Below are 19,718 nucleotides of genomic sequence, written 5' to 3' on the forward strand. Positions count from 1 at the left end.
CAGACTATAAAAAATGTTGCTCTATCTTGGCATCCAGAATACAATTATTTTTACCAGACTTGATAGATGAAGACCAAACAGGTTTTGTTAAAGGTTGACAAACATACGACTCTATCAGAGAGATTCCTCCTGGAAAGAGGAACTAGACAGGGTTGCTGTCTTAGTCCCTCTCTATTTGCCATCTATATAGAGCCACTGGCACAATTAATCAGACAGCACCTGTTGATTCCAGGGGTCGAAATTAACGGCATTGAACATAAAATTAGTCTTTTTGCAGATGTTATGATCTATTTAGCTGAACCCAAAAAACATTTCATAAACCTTATGCAAGTATTAGAGAAATGTAATGAATATGCTGGATACAAATTAAATGTAACAGAAACTCAAATTCTTATGCTTAATTGTAAACCAAAAACACAACTCAAACAAAATTATGACATTAATTGGGACGCATACCTAGGTATAAAATACCTAGGTATAAATATAACTAAAGACTTAACAAAATTGTATAGGGCCAATTACGATCTAATTACTAATATAAAGAGTGACATTGAGAGGTGGTCCACGTATTCCATGAGCTTCAGTGATAGGATAAAAGGAATACAAATTAATGTCTTACCCCGCCTGCTGTATTTGTTTCAATCCCTCCCAGTGGAAATCCCACCAAAGCAATTCTTTGAATGGGACAAAATAATATCCAGGTATATATGGCGGGGTAAAAGACCCAGAGTGCGCTATTCAACACTCCAATTACCTACAGAGAAAAGTGGCATGGCTCTTCCAAGTCTTAAAAATGATTACTGTGCAGCATAGTTGCGTCCCATCTTATATTGGTGCACCTCTAGTTACATAGCCAAGTGGAAAGACATAGAAACACATATACAAGTTCAGTCACTTATAGGGGAGAGTAAAATCCATGGATATACTGTATTAAAGACAAACTGGACCTAATAACAACATTCTCATTGAAGGTATGGCATTCTATTGTTAAACAATTCAAATTGGAGAAAGAAATTGGAATACTTAGGTTGATTACTCATGATGAGGAATTTAAGTCAGGAAGGGATGACCAAATATTTCAACAGTGGAGGGATAGGGGAATAACAGCATTGTGATGTGTAATTTCAGAGGGCGAAATTAGAAGTTTCCAGGACTTAAAGGAGAACTTTGGAATGAGAAATCAGGATTTATTTAGATACTTCCAGTTAAGGGATTACTACAACAAAAAAAAGGAAAGTTAAAGTAAATGATATTCATCCCCTTACTAAAATGATGATGGACGCCTATGAGCATACACTACCCAGAATCATTTCTTATTTGTATGAAGTGTTGACGTTTAGCGGCCCCTCCTCTACATTATATATAAAGTTGAAATGGGATAAAGAACTAAAGATTTAAATGGTTTACTGACCATGGTATTACTGTGCTCAATTGGCCTGCCAACTCTCCTGAACTGAACCCCATTGAGAATCTGACGGATATTGTGAAGAGAAAGTTGAGAGTACCAAAGACCCAACACTCTGGATGAGCTTAAGGCCGCTATCGAAGCATCCTGGGCCTCAATAACACCTCAGCAGTGCCACAGGCTGATTGCCTCCATGCCACGCTGCATTGAAGCATTCATTTCTGCAAAAGGATTCCCGACCAAGTATTGAGTGCATAACTGAACATAATTATTTGAAGGTTGACTTTTTTTGTATTAAAAAACACTTATTTTATTGGTCGGATGAAATATGCTAATTTTTTGAGATAGGAATTTTGGGTTTTCATGAGCTGTATGCCAAAATCATCAGTATTAAAACAATAAAAGACCTGAAATATTTCAGTTGGTGTGCAATGAATCTAAAATATATGAAAGTTTAATTTTTATCATTACATTATGGAAAATAATGAACTTTAACAAAATATACAAATTTTTGAGAAGGACCTGTATATATATATATACACACCTGTAAACAGCAATTGTCAGGGATAAAGCACTTAAACATAAAGGGTAAAACATTCTAAGATTTTTATTATGTTTTCTTTAGCTAGCCTGTAAGCACCTTAATCAGTGATCAGAGATAATAATAAAAAAGGCACTGCCTATTGCTAGATCTCCATAAAAGTTTTCGTCATTGTTATAGCCATCCAAATACTAAACTTTAAAAAAATTCTGATAATTATTAACCTAGGGATTTCAGAGAATTTTTGTGATCAATACTTTATTGTGCTTTTCTTATGAAAAGTTATAAGTTGACAGTAACAAACATTCAGTTAACCATTTTAATGTGAATATATTTGAACAAATATAAAAAAGAAGACCAGAGAAACAAAATACAAAGAAAACTCCAATAACACCTACAGTCTTATTTGGCTTAAATTATATCTTTGTGCACTCTAGTTTCCTATACCTTTACATCAGTTAAAAAGCTATCAATATCAACATCAATAATATCTATCTATCTATCTATCTATCTATCTATCTATCTATCTATCTATCTATCTATCTATCTCTATCTATCTATAGTTTTGTCTGTCTATCTATTAGGGGTGTCGAAATTAATCGTTTCTACGATGCATCGCGATGCAGACGAGGACAATTCGGTATCGGTTCAGTAATAGACCATAACCGGTTATACTGACGCTTTTCTGACGTCATTTGTCCCGTGTGTGCTTTGTCGCGGTAGCATACAATGGCAGAGGAGGCGAGACGCGAGTGCGAGTAATTAAAAATGCTCCGAATATTTAAAAGACTACATCTATTCTGGGCACATTTCGGCTCTAATGAACAACCTGGTAAGCACGACCAGGAGAAGACACGCGCTGTGCACGCTCATGTCATGCACATATGGAACGCCAAAAGGGTCAAATTTCGCCACTAACCAAACGCGTTTCATTCTCAAAACGCCGCTTTTTACGGCGTTTAAGACGCCGCAAAGTACGGCGATCTGTGATACAAACGCCGCAAATTACGGCGTTTACAAAGCAAAAGTGCCATCGCCATCATTTTCGGCGTTTTTTATATCCAGCCAATGACGCTGTTTCTGACGACGCAGGCCATCCATAGTGCGCCGTCATTTGCGGCGCTTCTGTCTGACAAAGACGGCATAAAAAGCGGCGTTTTGTATAATATTATAATCAGCCCCACCCTTTTCTTCAAACTTCACCCCATCTAATGAAGTAGATGGAAAGACATATGTAGTAGATTGTCGATCTGAATGGCGATCCTCTTAAGGCTTCTGTTTTTCTAATGTTGTTAGGACTGGTGTTTGGACTGTTATCGTGTCATATTTTTATTTCTTCATTGGGCACGTGCAGGCCTATCCCCCTTTTTCCTTTATCATATGTGGGTATCTACAGTATGATTGTAGACTCTCTTTACATTCATGTCTGTGACATACATTAGATTACCAAGCAAATTTTATATCTTCAGTAGGGCATTGGTCTGCGTGCATGGAGAGCAGTGTCGTTTTGCTCTTAGTGACAGGGGTTCGACTCCAAGGTCCCACCGTATTTTTATCTCCGCTTTGTTTCTTTTGTATTGGTCTGTTGGTGTATGTCTTTTAAATTTCGGAAGACTACCCGATAGCTGACAACATTGAGTAGCAGGCTGTAGGCTACTTAAGGAAATGACAGCAGCAACTGTTTTAAATCCGTGTACAGTGCGTTGGGTCCCTTTATTGCTGATTATAATGATTTAGATGGGCCAAGGTAGGCTATATGCTTCACGATATAGTCCATTTCGCTTTTTAAGATAATAAGACTATTTTAGCAGTTCACAGGATACACAGGTAGAGCTTTCCTAAAAGATTGAACCATTAAAACAAGAGATGACGCCAGCCCAAGCGAGGACCACCGCTGCTCGACCATCATACAAGACTGTAATATATTTCACATATAAATTATTTATTATCACGCTGCCATTGCCTTCAAATAGACATTAATATTGTTAACAGCGAATAATATATTTTGTACTACCTTGTTCATTCTGATGTCATATAATATAACGATTTTATGACGTTTTCTTTTTTTTTGTAACACTAAATTATTCATTTTCTGTAGAATCAGAATCAGAATTTCTGGCGTTATTTTTAGGAGACCATTGTGGAAAAAGGGGGCTAAAGATGGAAAATGTAATGGTCATTTTTTGCCAAGACTTTATTCAGTAATTTTACGGAATTTTCCATTAACTCTAAAACACAATACAATACAATGCCTCAGTAAAAATACACAGGAAAATTGTAAATATATTCTCGTATTATAATAGTATAATACATGCCCTATTTTTATGGACTGTAAATAATAAGTTGTGAGATGCCAGTATTTCCATAATGGCTAATGCTACATATTTTATTAGGTTTTCTTTTAAATGTGTATTTTTAAAAATAATTATATTGTATTTTTCTAAAATAAAATCTTCTAAAAGTTTATTTTTTTTATTTTTTTTTATAAATATATCTTGAAGCAGCGGGATCTGCGGACCAAGCCATAAAAAATAAAATATATTTATTAATAGACGGGGACCATTCATTGGTCTGGTTATAGCCAGACTAGTAAAATAGCCTAAAAAATCCATAACGGTTTTCTTACAGTCGGTTTTGTCCATTTTTGATTCATTATTTTAAACATTACAAATTAAAACGTTTTTAGTAGGCTATGTGTTTCAGACCATGAGAGCGAAAAGCCCGTTTCTGAAGATTCCACACAGCGCTGGCTCAGGGCCGTCGCCAGAAGATATAGAGGGTATATGTAGCTACTCATTTCGTTTTCATATGGGGGGGAGGGGGGGCAAGCATTTTTTATTATGATCTGAGAAACAGACATCTCACCAAAAAATATAAGATCCCGGATTATTACTGAAGTAGATAGTCCATCATACAAACTACACCACAACCATTGTGCATTAGCCTGCTACATATTGCCTATAAACGAGGAACAAAGACGTTTCAATTCCTCCAACAACACAATGATAAAAACAATACATACAAAATAGCAATAAAATATGAAGCATACATCTGTAGGTGGGCTGCACAATATATCATAATTATCGGAATATCGCAAATGTATTTCGCAATATGCATATCGCAACGGCTTGCAATAACTGGGGTCATGAGCAAACGACGAAGAGAAAATCACTCACTGCTCTTGGCTGAATAACTTTTGTAGCTTTAATAAGCTACAAATTAATTTTCTGACAGGCAGAGGGTGAACCAAGAGGCGCTCTAAAAACAAGTTTCAAGTTACTTCACACCGTTACTCTCCGCTCAATATCCGCTCTTTGCCAGTTTCACATTTATGTTTAAATAATAGGCTATTGTTATTTTATTTCATTTATGTTGATTATGAATAGTGAACAGCAAGAGTAAGAGCACTTCATTAAGTTTTGTTTTGTCGAAAGACTTTCTTTAAAGTGAATTTCGTTTTGTATAATTTGTATCTTAATTCGAATCAATATTTAATCAACGAATGGACTGGAATTAATAAATAAGAAGCAAACCAGGAACATCGGGTTTGGATTAAAGTGAGTAACAAACGAACCATGTTTCCGCGGTGCATGTCTCAATTACAGTAAGCCTCTAGGAAGTTATGATATTTGTGGCTTTAAAGCAATATGCTGTATTGTATAAAGTGGTATAAATTAGGAGTGCTGAAATGCAGAAACATCCACATCAGCTTTTTAACTATTTTTTTATGGCTTGAACGAGACGTTCGCAGATCCCGCTGCTTCAAGATATATATAGCCTATAAAAAATAAAAATAAAAAATAAAAACTTTTTATAAGTCCAAGTTTGGCTGAAACAATTCAATTCAAGATTTTATTTTAGAAAAATACAAAAAAAACATTTAAAAGAAAACCTAATAAAATATGTAGCATTAGCCATTATGGAAATACAGGCATCACACAATTCTTTATTATTTACAGTCCATAAAAATAGGGCATGTATTATACGATTATAATACGAGAATATATTTACAGTTTTCCTGTGTATTTTTACTGAGGCATTGTATTGTGTTGTGTTTAAGGGTTAACAGAAAATTCCGTAAAATTACTGAATAAAGTCTTGGCAAAAAAATGACCATTACATTTTCCATCTTTAGCCCCCTTTTTCCACAATGGTCTCCTAAAATTAACGCCAGAAATTCTGATTCTGATTCTACAGAAAATAAATAATTCAGTGTTACAAAAAAAAAAAAAACTTCATAAAATCGTTATATTATATGACATCAGAATGAACAAGGTAGTACAAAATATATTATTCACTGTTAACAATATTAATGTCTATTTGAAGGCAATGGCAGCGTGATAATAAATAATTTATATGTGAAATATATTACAGTCTTGTATGATGGGTCCTCGCTTGGGCTGGCGTCATCTCTTGTTTTAATAGTTCAATTGTTTAGGAAGGCTCTACCTGTGTATCCTGTGAACTGCTAAAATAGTCTTATTATCTTAAAAAGCGAAATGGACTATATCGTGAAGCATATACCTTGGCCCATCTAAATCATTATAATCAGCAATAAAGGGACCCACAGCAGCCACTGTACACGGATTTAAAACAGATGCTGCTGTCATTTCCTTAATAAGTAGCCTAGCCTACAGCCTGCTACTCAATGTTGTCAGCTATCGGGTAGTCTTCCGAAATTTAAAAGACATACACCAACAGACCAATACAAAAGAAACGAAGCGGAGATAAAAATACGGTCGGACCTTGGAGTCGAACCCCTGTCACTAAGAGCAAAACGACACTGCTCTCCATGCACGCAGACTAATGCCCTACTGAAGATATAAAATTTGCTTGGTAATCTAATGTATGTCACAGACATGAATGTAAAGAGAGTCTACAATCATACTGTATATACCCACATATGATAAAGGAAAAAGGGGGATAGGCCTGCACGTGCCCAATGAAGAAATAAAAATATGACACGATAACAGTCCAAACACCAGTCCTAACAACATTAGAAAAACAGAAGCCTTAAGAGGATCGCCATTCAGATCGACAATCTACTACATATGTCTTTCCATCTACTTCATTAGATGGGCTGGAGTTTGAAGAAAAGGGTGGGGCTGATTATAATATTCAGTATATTTTAGTATAGTTTATATAATATAAACGCCGCTTTTTAGGCCGTCTTTGTCAGACAGAAGCGCCGCAAATGACGGCGCATTATAGATGGCCTGCGGCGTCAGAAACGGCGTCATTGGCTGGATATAAAAAACGCAGATAATGACGGCGCTTTTGCTTAATAACGTAATTTGCAGAACTCCGTACTTTGCGGCGTCTTTTCGCCTTAAACGCCGTAAAAAGCGGCGTTTTGAGAATGAAACGCGTTTGGTTAGTGGCGAAATTTGACCCTTTTGGCATTCCATACGCAAACATAGAGCTGATTTAAGTATCCGAACCCGATGGTCAAATTACAATTATTCTGTGTTGTTACGCGTGATTATAAATGGATGATCGTTACCTTCAAAAGCGGGCTCGGCGACGGTTGATGCGCGCATCTCTATGGTAACATTATACACTGATGAATGAGCGCTGCTTTTAAATGAACATTTCTTTACAACCAAATTGATTTGACACAATTTCATTTACTAAATGGCATAAACAGGCTTTACTCCCTTGAAACTTAAACTGGAATGTCACTGTTTCTGTCAGTGCGACTTCCCAAACAGGCGAACACGCGCGCGCGCGCAGGCACATCGCTTTTGGAGTAAAAATTTGAATTGCAGATGCAGTGCAACGTCTATCTATAGTTCTGTCTGTCTGTCTGTCGTTCTATCTATCTTTCTGTCTATCTATCATCTATCTATCTGTCTGTCCGTCGTTCTATCTATCTTTCTGTCTATCATCTATCTATCTGTCTGTCTGTCTGTCTGTCTATCTATCTCGTCTAGATACCTTAGATCCCTTCTTTTTTAGAATTGGTCCACCTATCATAACTGAACCTCTAACATATATTTTTAATTTATCGATTTCTGATCGAAAAATATTCGATGGTGATAAAATGGATCCAAATTCATAAAGGCCCATTTCAGTTTTCAGAATCAGAAAGAGCTTTATTGCCAAGTGTGCTTGCACACACAAGGAATTTGTTTTGGTACTGAGGCTTCCAGTGGACTATACAAATACAAATACAACATGAAACATGAAACATAATACTACAAATTATAAGAATAAAAAAAATAAAAATATAAATATGAATATATGAGAATAAAACTATCACAGTTTGGTTTAGTCAGAATAGACATTTTCAGATTTACAGATTATGAACCTATTTACAGTGTTTTGAATATTATAAATAAATAAATCTACATATAAGTATCACCTGAGTTGTAGGATATTGCACTAAACAGTGGGAGTATTGCACTTACAGGCATATGCCTTGGGAGGAGTGTTAACTGTTCAGGAGGGAAATGGCCTGTGGGAAGAAACTGTTCCTGTGCCGAGATGTTCTTGTGGCCAGTGATCTGAGTCTCCGTCTTGACGGTAACAGTTCAAACAGGAGGTGTCCAGGGTGAGTGGAGTCTGTGATGATTTTACCTGCTCTCTTCCTCACTCTGGAAGAGTACAGGTCCTGGAGGTTTGGCAGGGGGGCACCAATGATCCTCTCCGCAGTCCGGACTGTCCGTTGTAGTCTCCTGATGTCTGATTTGGTAGCTGAACCAAACCAGACAGTGATGGAAGCGCACAAGACAGACTCAATGACGGCTGAGTAGAACTGAATCAGCAGATCCTGTGGCAGGTTGAACTTCCTCAGCTGGCGAAGGAAGTACAGTCTCTGCTGGGCCTTTTTCACAGTGGAGTCAATGTGATTGTCCCACTTCAGGTCCTGAGAGATGATAGTGCCCAGGAACCTGAATGACTCCACTGCTTCCACAGTGCTGTTCATGATGGTGAGTGGGGGGAGTGCTGGGCTGTTCCTCCTGAAGTCCACGATCATCTCCACTGTTTTGAGCGTGTTCAGCTCAAGGTTGTTATAACTGCACCAGGCAGCCAGCTGTTCAACCTCCAGTCTGTAAGCAGACTCGTCACCGTTTTGGATGAGACCGATGACAGTGGTGTCGTCTACAAATTTCAGGAGCTTGACAGTGGGGTCTTTAGAAGTGCAGTCATTAGTGTACAGGGAGAAGAGCAGTGGGGAGAGAACGCACCCTTGGGGGGCTCCGGTGCTGATTGTGAGTGTCTTGGATGTGTGTTTCCCCAGTCTCACTCGCTGCTGCCGGTCCGTCAGGAAGCTGGTGATCCACTGACAGATCGAGGATGGTATGGAGAGCTGGGTCAGTTTGGCTGTGAGAAGACCAGGCATGATGGTATTGAAGGCCGAACTGAAGTCCACAAAGAGGATCCTTGCATAAGTCCCTGGTCTGTCGAGATGTTGCAGGATATAATGCAGTCCCATGTTGACTGCATCATCCACAGACCTATTTGCTCTGTAAGCAAACTGAAAGGGATCCAGCAAGGGTCCAGTGAGGTCTTTCAGGTGGGCCAGCACCAGTCTTTCAAACGACTTCATGACCACAGACGTGAGAGCGACAGGTCTGTAGTCATTAAGTCCAGTGATTTTGGGTTTTTTGGGGACAGGAATGATAGTGGAGCGTTTGAAGCAGCAGGGAACTTCACACTGCTCCAATGATCTGTTGAAGATCTGCGTGAAGACCGGGGCCAGTTGGTCAGCGCAGGCTTTTAAACAAGCAGATGAGATGCCGTCTGGGCCTGAGGCTTTCCTAGTCTTCTGTTTTTTGAAGACTCGGCTCACGTCCTCCACACAGACCTTAAGCTCAGGTTGGATGGCAGGAGGGGGGAGTGATAATTGGAGTGCAGGAGGTGATGGTGAAAGTGTGAAGTGCAGATCAGACCGGGTGTGTGGTGTTAATGAGGGCTTTTCAAACCGGCAGTAAAATGAATTTAAATCGTCAGCCAGGTGTTGATTGTCCACAGATCGAGGGGATGGTGACTTGTAGTTGGTGATGTTCCTCAGGCCATTCCAGACTGATGATGGGTCGTTGGATGAAAACTGGTTTTTCAGTTTATCAGAGTAGTTCCTTTTAGCAACTCTGATCTCCTTTGTCAATCTGTTTCTGGCCTGGTTATACAAGATTTTATCCCCACTTCTGTAAGCATCCTCTTTGGCATGACGAAGGTGTTTGAGTTTCCCAGTAAACCATGGTTTATCATTAGTGAATGATAAGAATGTCCTGGTAGGAATGCATGTATCCTCACAGAAACTTATATATGATGTTACAGTATCTGTGAGCTCATCCAGATCATTGGTAGCAGCTTCAAAACCAGTCCAATCAGTGCAATCAAAGCAGGCCTGTAGATTCTGCTCTGCTTCATTAGTCCATCTTTTTACAGTCCGTATTCCAGGTTTAGCTGATTTCAGTTTCTGCCTGTAGGTCGGTATGAGATGAACCAAACAGTGATCAGAGAGCCCCAAAGCTGCCCGTGGGACGGAGTGATACGCATTTCTTATTGTGGTGTAACAGTGGTCCAGTATATTACTGTCTCTGGTGGGACATGTAACGTGCTGTCTGTATTTTGGTAGTTCACGGGAAAGATTTGCTTTGTTAAAATCCCCAAGAATGATTAAAAGAGAGTCTGGGTACCTTTGTTCCGTTTCAGATATTTGTTCAGCCAGCTGTTGTAGCGCCGCGCTCACGCACGCGTCTGGAGGGATGTAAACATTCACGAGAATGAAAGAGGAAAATTCCCGAGGCGAGTAGAAGGGTTTACAGTTTATGAAATGTGCCTCTAAATTAGGAGAGCACATCTTCTTCAGTGTTGTTACATCTGAACACCAACTTTCGTTAATGTAGAAACACAATCCACCACCTCTCGTTTTCCCCGTTAGCTCCGCGATGCGATCCGCTCGGAACAGCTGGAAGCCCGGCAGATGTATTGCGTTGTCCGGTATGGCTTCACTCAGCCAGGTTTCAGTGAAGCACAAAGCAGCAGAGTTTAAAAAATCCTTGTTAGTGTGGGTGAGGAGAAGAAGTTCATCCGTTTTGTTAGGAAGGGATCGGAGATTCGCGAGATGAATACTGGGGAGTGCAGTGCGCAGGCCGCGCTCGCGGAGTTTAACCAGCGCGCCGGCTCGCTTCCCGCGTTTGCGTCTGAACGCGCGTTTGAACAACAACGCTGCACCTCCGACGAGAATGTCCAGCAAAACGTCCGAATAATCAAAAACTGTAGAAAAGGTCTCTGGTGTGTGTTTCCTAATGTCCAGTAGTTCGTCTTTGGTGAAACTGATAGGAAAAGAATGACTAAACGCAGAACAAACGAACAAAAACAACACAATAGCTGGAGAGCTCCACACCGAGGCAGCCATCCGCGGCGCCATCTTGGATTGTGTTTTGTGTTGCAAATGTAATGGAGAAATTTATAAATAAGCAATTAATAGGGTTTCTTAATAAAATGAACGTCATATCTGATGTTCAAATCCGGGTTTCGTTCATCATTTAGTTGCATTACAGTAGCTGTAAAAGTTATGAACGATATTTATAATACACAACAATTTCTTATGCTAAAGCTTTTGATACAGTTGATCACTCAATTCTGTTATCCAGATTACGTATGATTCTACGTTGATTCTCTAATTATCTATTTAGTAGATCCCAACATGTAAAAATTGAACAACAACTATCTGAGCCTCTAACTATTAACAAAAGGGGTTCATAAACGCTCTGTGTTGGCCTCAACCATGTTTTCAGATTATATTAATAGTATATCCCAGACTATCTGTAAAATAACCTATATTCACTTATTTATACGCCGATGAAACCATTCTTTACTCTATAGGATCCTCATATGATGAAGTTTTAAAAGGGAAAAGGGACAGTTTTAATAGTATTCAAGAAGCTTTTAATGATTTAAATCTAGTTTTGAAAAGCACAAAAGCAAAGGTATTGTGATTTGGAAAGAAACAACTATGTAATAAAGACATTACATCCTTGAATGGAGCAAAACTTGACAGGGTATCTTCATACAAATATCTTGGAAATTGGCTTGATAGCTCTTTAACTTTAAATGATCATATAATGGAATCTTCAGAAGAAAGTTAAATCTAGACTTGGTTTCTTATATCAAAATAAATCTACGTTTACTACATCAGCCAAGAAATATCTTATTGAAACCACTATTTTACTGTTATTTGACTATGGTGATGTGTATATAGGAATGCACGTAGAGGTGTTTTAGAACAATTAGATGTGTTATATCACACAGCTATTATACTGATTACTAATACACCTTACAGAATGTGTCACTATGAACTGCATGCCCTTTTAAATTGGACGTAATTACATATCAGACGGGAAATACACTGGTATATTTTTATTTATAAAGTCCTGTTGCTGCAATCACATGTTAGTACATCTTTAACCCGATCATCTAATCATATTCTTTTGATTATTCCTAGGCAAAAAACTGTTTATGGTCGCTCTGCTTTTGGTTTTGCTACTCCAAATGATTGGAATGTGCTACAAAAGTTATTGAAATTGGAGTCATTTATTTCAATCTCTGCATATAAAAAACTTTTAGAGCGTTTTAACTTTTATCACAACTTGTAAATGTTTTAAATGAATGCAATGTGTGTGTGTGTGTATTGTAATATGTTAGTATGTCTTTCAGGAGATTTTAACTCTCCTGCCAGGCTGTTGTTGAAAATAAGAGTTTGTTCTTAAGTGACTTGCCAGGTTAAATAGATGGATAAATATTTTATTTATTTAGCTTTATCTATCTACCTGTACTTATTTATTGTGTTACTTATTTATTTATTACAGTTTATTATGAAGATTATAATAATTACCTTCCAATTTCCTATAATTTGTCATCATTTTATTTGATTATTTGTGCCGTACTGCTGCATAGGAATGCGATTTTGTCCTTTTTGAAACTGCGCCAGACAATGTTTACTTCTTTGTTAATGGAATAAAACACTAATTGCAACTATTTAACCCATACTTTAAACTAATTGCTAGAGGTTTGTCATTTTTTAAATGCATTAAACGGATAGTTCACCCAAAAATGAAAATTCTGGTCTGAAACAAATCATGTTGTTTCAACCTCGTAAGACCTTCGTTCGACTTCAGAACATGAATTAAGATATTTTTGATGAAATCTGAGAGCTGGATCACTCCCTCCATACTCCTCCAGGCTTCTTCAAGGATTGAAACTTGCCAACCCCGAAATGTCATCAAAGACATCGTTAAAATAGTCCAAGTGACTACAGTGGCTCAATCTTAAAGGTGCAGTGTGTGACTTTTAGCGACATCTAGCGGTTCGTTTGCGAGTTTACACTAAGGACTCAGCCCACCGCTCACCCCTCCCTTTCGAAGAAGCTACCGTGGCGAAAACGGGACAAACATCGTCGTCTGAGACGGCAGAGAATAGCCAGAGTAAACCAAGTTTCTGTACCACAGTTCATTATAAACCACATCATGGATAAAGTTTACAAAGCCATAGTCAGGTGAGGATCAAGGGTCTTAATACGTAATATAATAATAGTAATTAGTTGATTGTCTCACGAATGTAACCAGCACATTTCTCCCCACATAGAAAACCCATAATACAGCGAGGGAGAAGAACCACATGAAACTATGCAACTATATATTTTTTCTAACAGGGTAGTAAAAGTTTAGCTGGCTAATATGAGCTGTTACTGTAGCTGAGCTGGTTAAAGCGTTAAGCCTTGTTTATACTGGACGCGTCCGCATGAGCCCAAAGGTGCGTGCGGCAAAAATAACGTGATTGTAACAGCGCGCGCGCCTCCGCATCCCCTAGACACCATTTACTACACACAATAGGCTTTTTTTCTCTGATTTTGGAAACTCGATCGACTTAAAATGCTTCCAAGATCGACGGGTTGGTGATTCCTGTAACTGTTTTACGGTCAATGACAAGAGTGCTAATTAGCTGTCTCACGAACGTAACCAGCACATTTATCCACACATAGCAAAGCCATAACAAAGCGAGGGAGAAGAATTAAGTTACATGAAACAATCCAACTACATATTTTACACCACTGACAAGGGAAAAGTCATTACTCACGGTGTTTATGGCTAGCTTCTAGCTTTCTGCGGCTTCTCTTTCAAGGTAGTGACAAAACGCGCTCTGTAACGCTGTTTGTTCGCTTTCGGCTACGGTAGAAACATGACGTCACAATATGTCGACCTTCATAGAAGGGGATTCCCTCGCCTATGTAGATATAAATGCCTCATTCTAAGGTAATAAAAACATTACGGTTTATTAAGTAAGTTCTTTATACACCACTGAACACATAGTTATGGATGGCATTGCATTTCTGTCAATAGATACTCACATTTTTTACACATTGCACCTCTAAGTTTCTCAAGCGACGAGAATACTTTTTGTGCACAAAAACAAACAAAAATAACAACTTTATTTCAACTATTCATTTCCTTTTCTGTTGGCCTCTAGTCAGTTAACTTGGTGTGATTCCGTAGAGCTACGTCACACGTAGGCTCACTATTGGCCTACGTGTCATGTGTGTGATGCGTGTGACGTACAACAACAGAAGCTTACGCTGTTAAACTAGTGAACTGACTCGAGGCCCACAGAGAAGGAAATGAATAGTTGAAATAAAGTCATTATTTTTGTGTTTTTTTGCGCACAAAAAGTATTCTCGTCGTTTGATAAACTTAAGATTGAGCCACTGTAGTCATTTGGACTATTTTAACAATGTCTTTGATGACGTTTCGGGGCTGGCAGGTTTCAATCCCTGAAGAAGCCTATGGACTAGTATGGAGTCCATATAAAATCATATATGTCATCTCTGGGCAAAAATTTGGGATTAAATGGGTTAACTCATTAATTAACGTAAATCAAGAATTGTTTTAGAATCAGATTATGATTCCCAAAATCAGAAGTCAATCGGCTTGGATCGGGAGGTGCCTAAAAGTTATTTCCACACCCCTACTTTAAAGGGACAACTTTGTACCCCTATTATGTGCATATAGAGTAGTAATATGTTCCCTTGAACTAAGTACTACTATGAAACTTAGAAGGGTAAATAAGGTACAAAGATGTCTATACTGCCCCGGTAAAATATTGGGCAAGGATTTGCAAAACGCACACACTCATCTACACACAATATGAGAATATTTCCATTATTGTAATGGTAGCCCATTCAGTTGTTATCAGATTAAATTTGATTGGCTGCTGGTAGCCATTTTTAGGGTAGAAAAAGAATAATTAGCAAAACAGTGCAAATACAGCCAGGTTCAGCACCTTTGGTGCTTGGATCCCTAATTACAAATAATGTTTCAGCGCTTCATGCATTAATTCCAAAAAACAGGAAACCACTTTGCATTCACAATGCATGTTTAAGCCTTGTATTTTGCATGGATGCAGGCACACAGCAGGGCCTCAATTCATTTGTTATTTCATGTACTGCTGACACAAAGAATTATAATTTCATGGTATTTCTATATTTGGAATATATGTTTAGAATCTGCACAATGATTGCGGAGATCCCAAATAATCATAATTAGATCAAACAATCATGACAGGCCTACAGATCTACTTCCTCAAAGCCAAAGATAAAGAACAGATGGACTCTACTATGGACATTTCCTGCTGAATGTGGATTTGACTGAAAAGAAAGAAAGATAACATTAAAATATACTATTATAATAACCATGGGGTGGCAATAATTATGCTGAGGACTGACTTCCTTTCATTAGATACATTTCTTTCAGAAAACCAAGCATGAATGTAAAGTAGCGTGGAGTGAATCTTTACACAGTGTGTAAAAACAAATATTAAGAAAAAAAAAATTAAAGCGTTAATTTACAGAATTGTGGGTTATGACAATGATTTCAGAGGTTTCAGAGCGGTTCCCTTTAAATCCACAGTATTGTTCTCTTACATTACATGCACTGCATGCTAACTAAGTGCTTAAAGTTCATATTCGCATAATTCCACGCATTTTTAACCACTACAAAATATTATAAGAGTATAAAATACACCTTAGCTTTCTTTGGCACATTCATGAGAGAATAAATTTGAATGAATCAATGTTTTGAGCCAGATTTTTTCAGTGAACCAGCTGCCCCAATCATGTCACAGTTAAAACTACAATCTTGAATGTTTCTAAATATTTGATATATGACATTTTGGCCAAATAATGTATGGAAGCATATGAGTAGCAATAATTAATTTTACATTAAATATGCAAAATGAAAATGCAATATGTAAAATGGCAATGCATTTCTGTATTTGAATTTACATTTTCCATTACATTTGTGCAATGTTGGTGCAAAATGAAAAATGAAAAATCACTTATATAATTTACATTTGCCATTTCATAGACTAGTTTTAATATGTAAATTAAATACATATTTTGACGCTTTATAAGTTGCAAAATTTAAATTAAAATGTTTTACAGAAATGATTAGATATTTTAACATGTTCAAGCATGCCGCCTAAATCATAATCATACACTGTTCGTTTGTTGGCCAAAGGAGGACTGCCCCCCGACTGAGCCTGGTTTCTCCCAAGGTTTTTTTCTCCATTCTGTCACCTGATGGAGTTTTGGTTCCTTGCCACTGTCGCCTTTTTTTTCGCCTTCATTCGCCATTGGCTTTTGGCTTGCTTTGTTGGGGACATTTAACATTTAATTTTGAATTTAACAATACTATTACAACTTTACTTTCCTTTTATCTCTGTAAAGCTGCTTTGAAACAATTTGTATTGTAAAAGCGCTATATAAATAAAGGTGACTTGACTTGACTTGACAAAAACTGTAGCAAAATGATCATTTAAATATTTTTCTTAATTGCATTTACACTCACAGTTAAGACACTTGCGATTGCATTTTCATTAAATGTCCCACAATGAATGTAGCAAAACTCAATGTGCAAATTGAAAATGCATTCCGAGCCGATCACAGCCCTGCCCCGTCCCCTCCCTACCACTCTTTATTTCTTCATAACCGACTGTAATGTTCAATAAAGTGATTCATGTGATGTATGACCATCTCCCATTTATATTGTATTAAGCATATTGATTAGATATTGATGAATATATAGCTACAGTGTCATGGAATCTGATGGGTCAAATTCATACCGAAAAATGTGGCCGCTCTTTATTTCATCATATCTGAATGTAATCTTCAATAAAGTGACTCATTTGATGTTTAACCATCTCCCCTTTCTATTTTATAAAGCATATTGATCAGATATTTATAAATATATAGGGTCAATACGGAATCTGACGGGTTTTGATGCTATCGTCTATAATTGGTCTAATATTTTAAAAACCGAAGCAGCACAAACAAAACTTTAACCGGCACAAACCAACACAAACGAAAGAGACTATTTTATTTGGAGGATGTGGGGGGCTGGGTGACCTCAGAATGACCTATAAATATTCTTTGAATATCTAAAAAAATCGAAGCAGAACAAACAATAAAGCGAAGTAACAGCACAAATGAAGTAAAAACGATTGAGCCTATTTTGCCGATGTTTTGCATTGGGTGGGGGCGGGGCCAACTTCACGCAGTGATTGACAAGAGCGGGAGGGAGGGGGCGGGGCAGGGGCGTGATGGGCTCGGAATGCATCTTCAATTTGCACATTGAATCTTGCTACATTCATTCCGGGACATTTAAAGGGGTGGTAAAACACATTTTTCCGAAGGCTTGATTGTGTTTGTGGGGTGCACTGTAACATGTGTTCATGCTTCGTTTTTAAAAAAATTAGCATTATTTTCATATATTTTAACTTTATTCTACACTGCTCTGTCCCTCCTTGTAAAAACGGTCTGACGGTTTCCGGGTTCTATGAAGCCAGTCCCTCAGAAATACGCAATGGGCTCAGATTGGTTAGCTGGCCCAGTGTGTTGTGATTCGCTAACCGGCTAGTGCACGTTTTTCGGAAAAGTCACGCCCCTTACCGGTAGTTTGTGCTTTGGTGTATTATGAACAATGGCGTCAATAAAACCAATCGGACTCAGAGAATGTTAGTGAAGATGATCGAGCAGAACCTGTTCAAGAACGGCTGTTAAACGACGTTTCAGAAAGGTTTGTTTTTTGTTGTTGTTGTTGTCTCATTACTTTTTAGGTACGCTGTTATTTAATTGTACTAAATATTATAGTATTACAAAAAATAAGCTTCATAAACAAGAATTTCATATAATCTTTCTAACAAATTATACTACAGTCCTCAAAGGGATTTTTTTGAGTAAAGACTGCGGATTTATAGTGATCGTTACTGACTGTATGGCACCTTTTGTATTTTTAGAACGATTGTAGCCAAATATCTGTGGCCAGAACTATTAACCCAAAACAAACACTAAACATTGGCTTTACTAACGTTACAGTAGCCAAATCAAACACAGAACCATGTTTAGCATAACTGTAGATAAAGCGATAAGCAATACATTAAAACTCTAATCAAAGAATAATTTACACTAATTCCAAGTTCGCTGTTGAGATTTAAAAAAAGTTTGTAATGTTAGGTGTTTGTCAGATAACGTTAAGTATGAATGAGCATTTAACAAACTGGTTTGCAGAGCCAAACAGCGTTGTCATTTGTTTACTTCCTTGCTATAACGTACAATTAACAATACGAACTATTACAGGAAAACACAACGAAAAATAAATCATACTTACAGGTTGTGGCCCGTAAACAAAAGCTTCTGTTTTTAAAGTTGGAACTGCTCCATCTTTCAGGACAAGCTGTTGTGCGAATCCTGCATTGAGCTCGCGAAGATTGTGGAAGCTTTCCTCCGTAAAATGTGCAGCACAGAGAGTGAGATTAGGGTAATAATTATGAGGGACCGAGTTAAAAATAAATTTTAACCATTGATCCCTAACTCCTGCGACCCTAGGAAGGCTGAACAGGGTTCAGTGGAAGTGGAGTGAACCTGCAATCCAGATGAAAATAACAGCGTTCCGACGGCGTTGCGGCAACAACAGCCTAGAATACCACAACAAAAATGGCCTCACCCCCCTTATTTAGCATTCTCGAAGGAGGGGTTTAGTTTCGTTAGTGATGTCCCTGGAGGAATGTCGTGTAGTCCCTACCGGCCGTTTGCTGTAGTCCTTAGAAATTGATTTATTTAAAAACAAATATCTCCCTTTGCTTTGAACTTTGAGCGGTGTAACTTTGCAGATGTTGTTTATGCTCAAACAGCAACATTACAAACTAGCTAAAGTTAGAAAAGTGAAATCGTGTTTTACCACCCCTTTAATGAAAATGCAATCGCAAGTGTCTTAACTGTGAGTGTAAATGCAATTAAGAAAAATAATGCTACAGTTTTTGCTTGAACATTTTAAAAAGATCTAATAATTTCTTAAATACATTTTCATTTACATATTAAAACATATGTATGAAATGGCAAATGTTAATTATATAATTGAATTATTTTCATTTTTCACCAAACGTTGCACAAATGTAATGGAAAATGTCAATTTAAATACAGAAACGCATTGCCATACATTTCAAATTGAATATTGCTACCCATAAGCTTCCATAATAGAGGGAATGCATTAACGTCACTTTCCCGCCGGAACAGAAACGGAAGACAATACAATGCTGAATAAAGTCGTAGTTTTTGTTATTTTTGGACCAAAATGTATTTCCGATGCTTCAAAACATTCTAACTAACCCACTGATGTCACATGGACTACTTTGATGATGTCTTTATTTCCTTTCTGGACAAGGACAGTATACCGTTCATACATTTTCAATGGAGGGACAGAAAGCTCTCGG

The 19,718-nt window shown here is 37.7% G+C and overlaps 1 protein-coding gene across 4 annotated transcripts in view; it reads right to left on the reverse strand.

Annotated features, from left to right (window-relative positions):
- tmem19 (transmembrane protein 19) overlaps positions 1-19,718 on the reverse strand; it is a 35,931-nt gene that overhangs the window by 11,392 nt on the left and 4,821 nt on the right. The gene's annotated exons all lie outside the window — the stretch shown is intronic.

The sequence above is a fragment of the Siphateles boraxobius genome, unplaced genomic scaffold, assembly GCF_051911475.1.
Source record: "Siphateles boraxobius isolate OS27281-9 unplaced genomic scaffold, OSU_SipBor_1 19, whole genome shotgun sequence".
Lineage (NCBI taxonomy): Eukaryota > Metazoa > Chordata > Actinopteri > Cypriniformes > Leuciscidae > Siphateles > Siphateles boraxobius.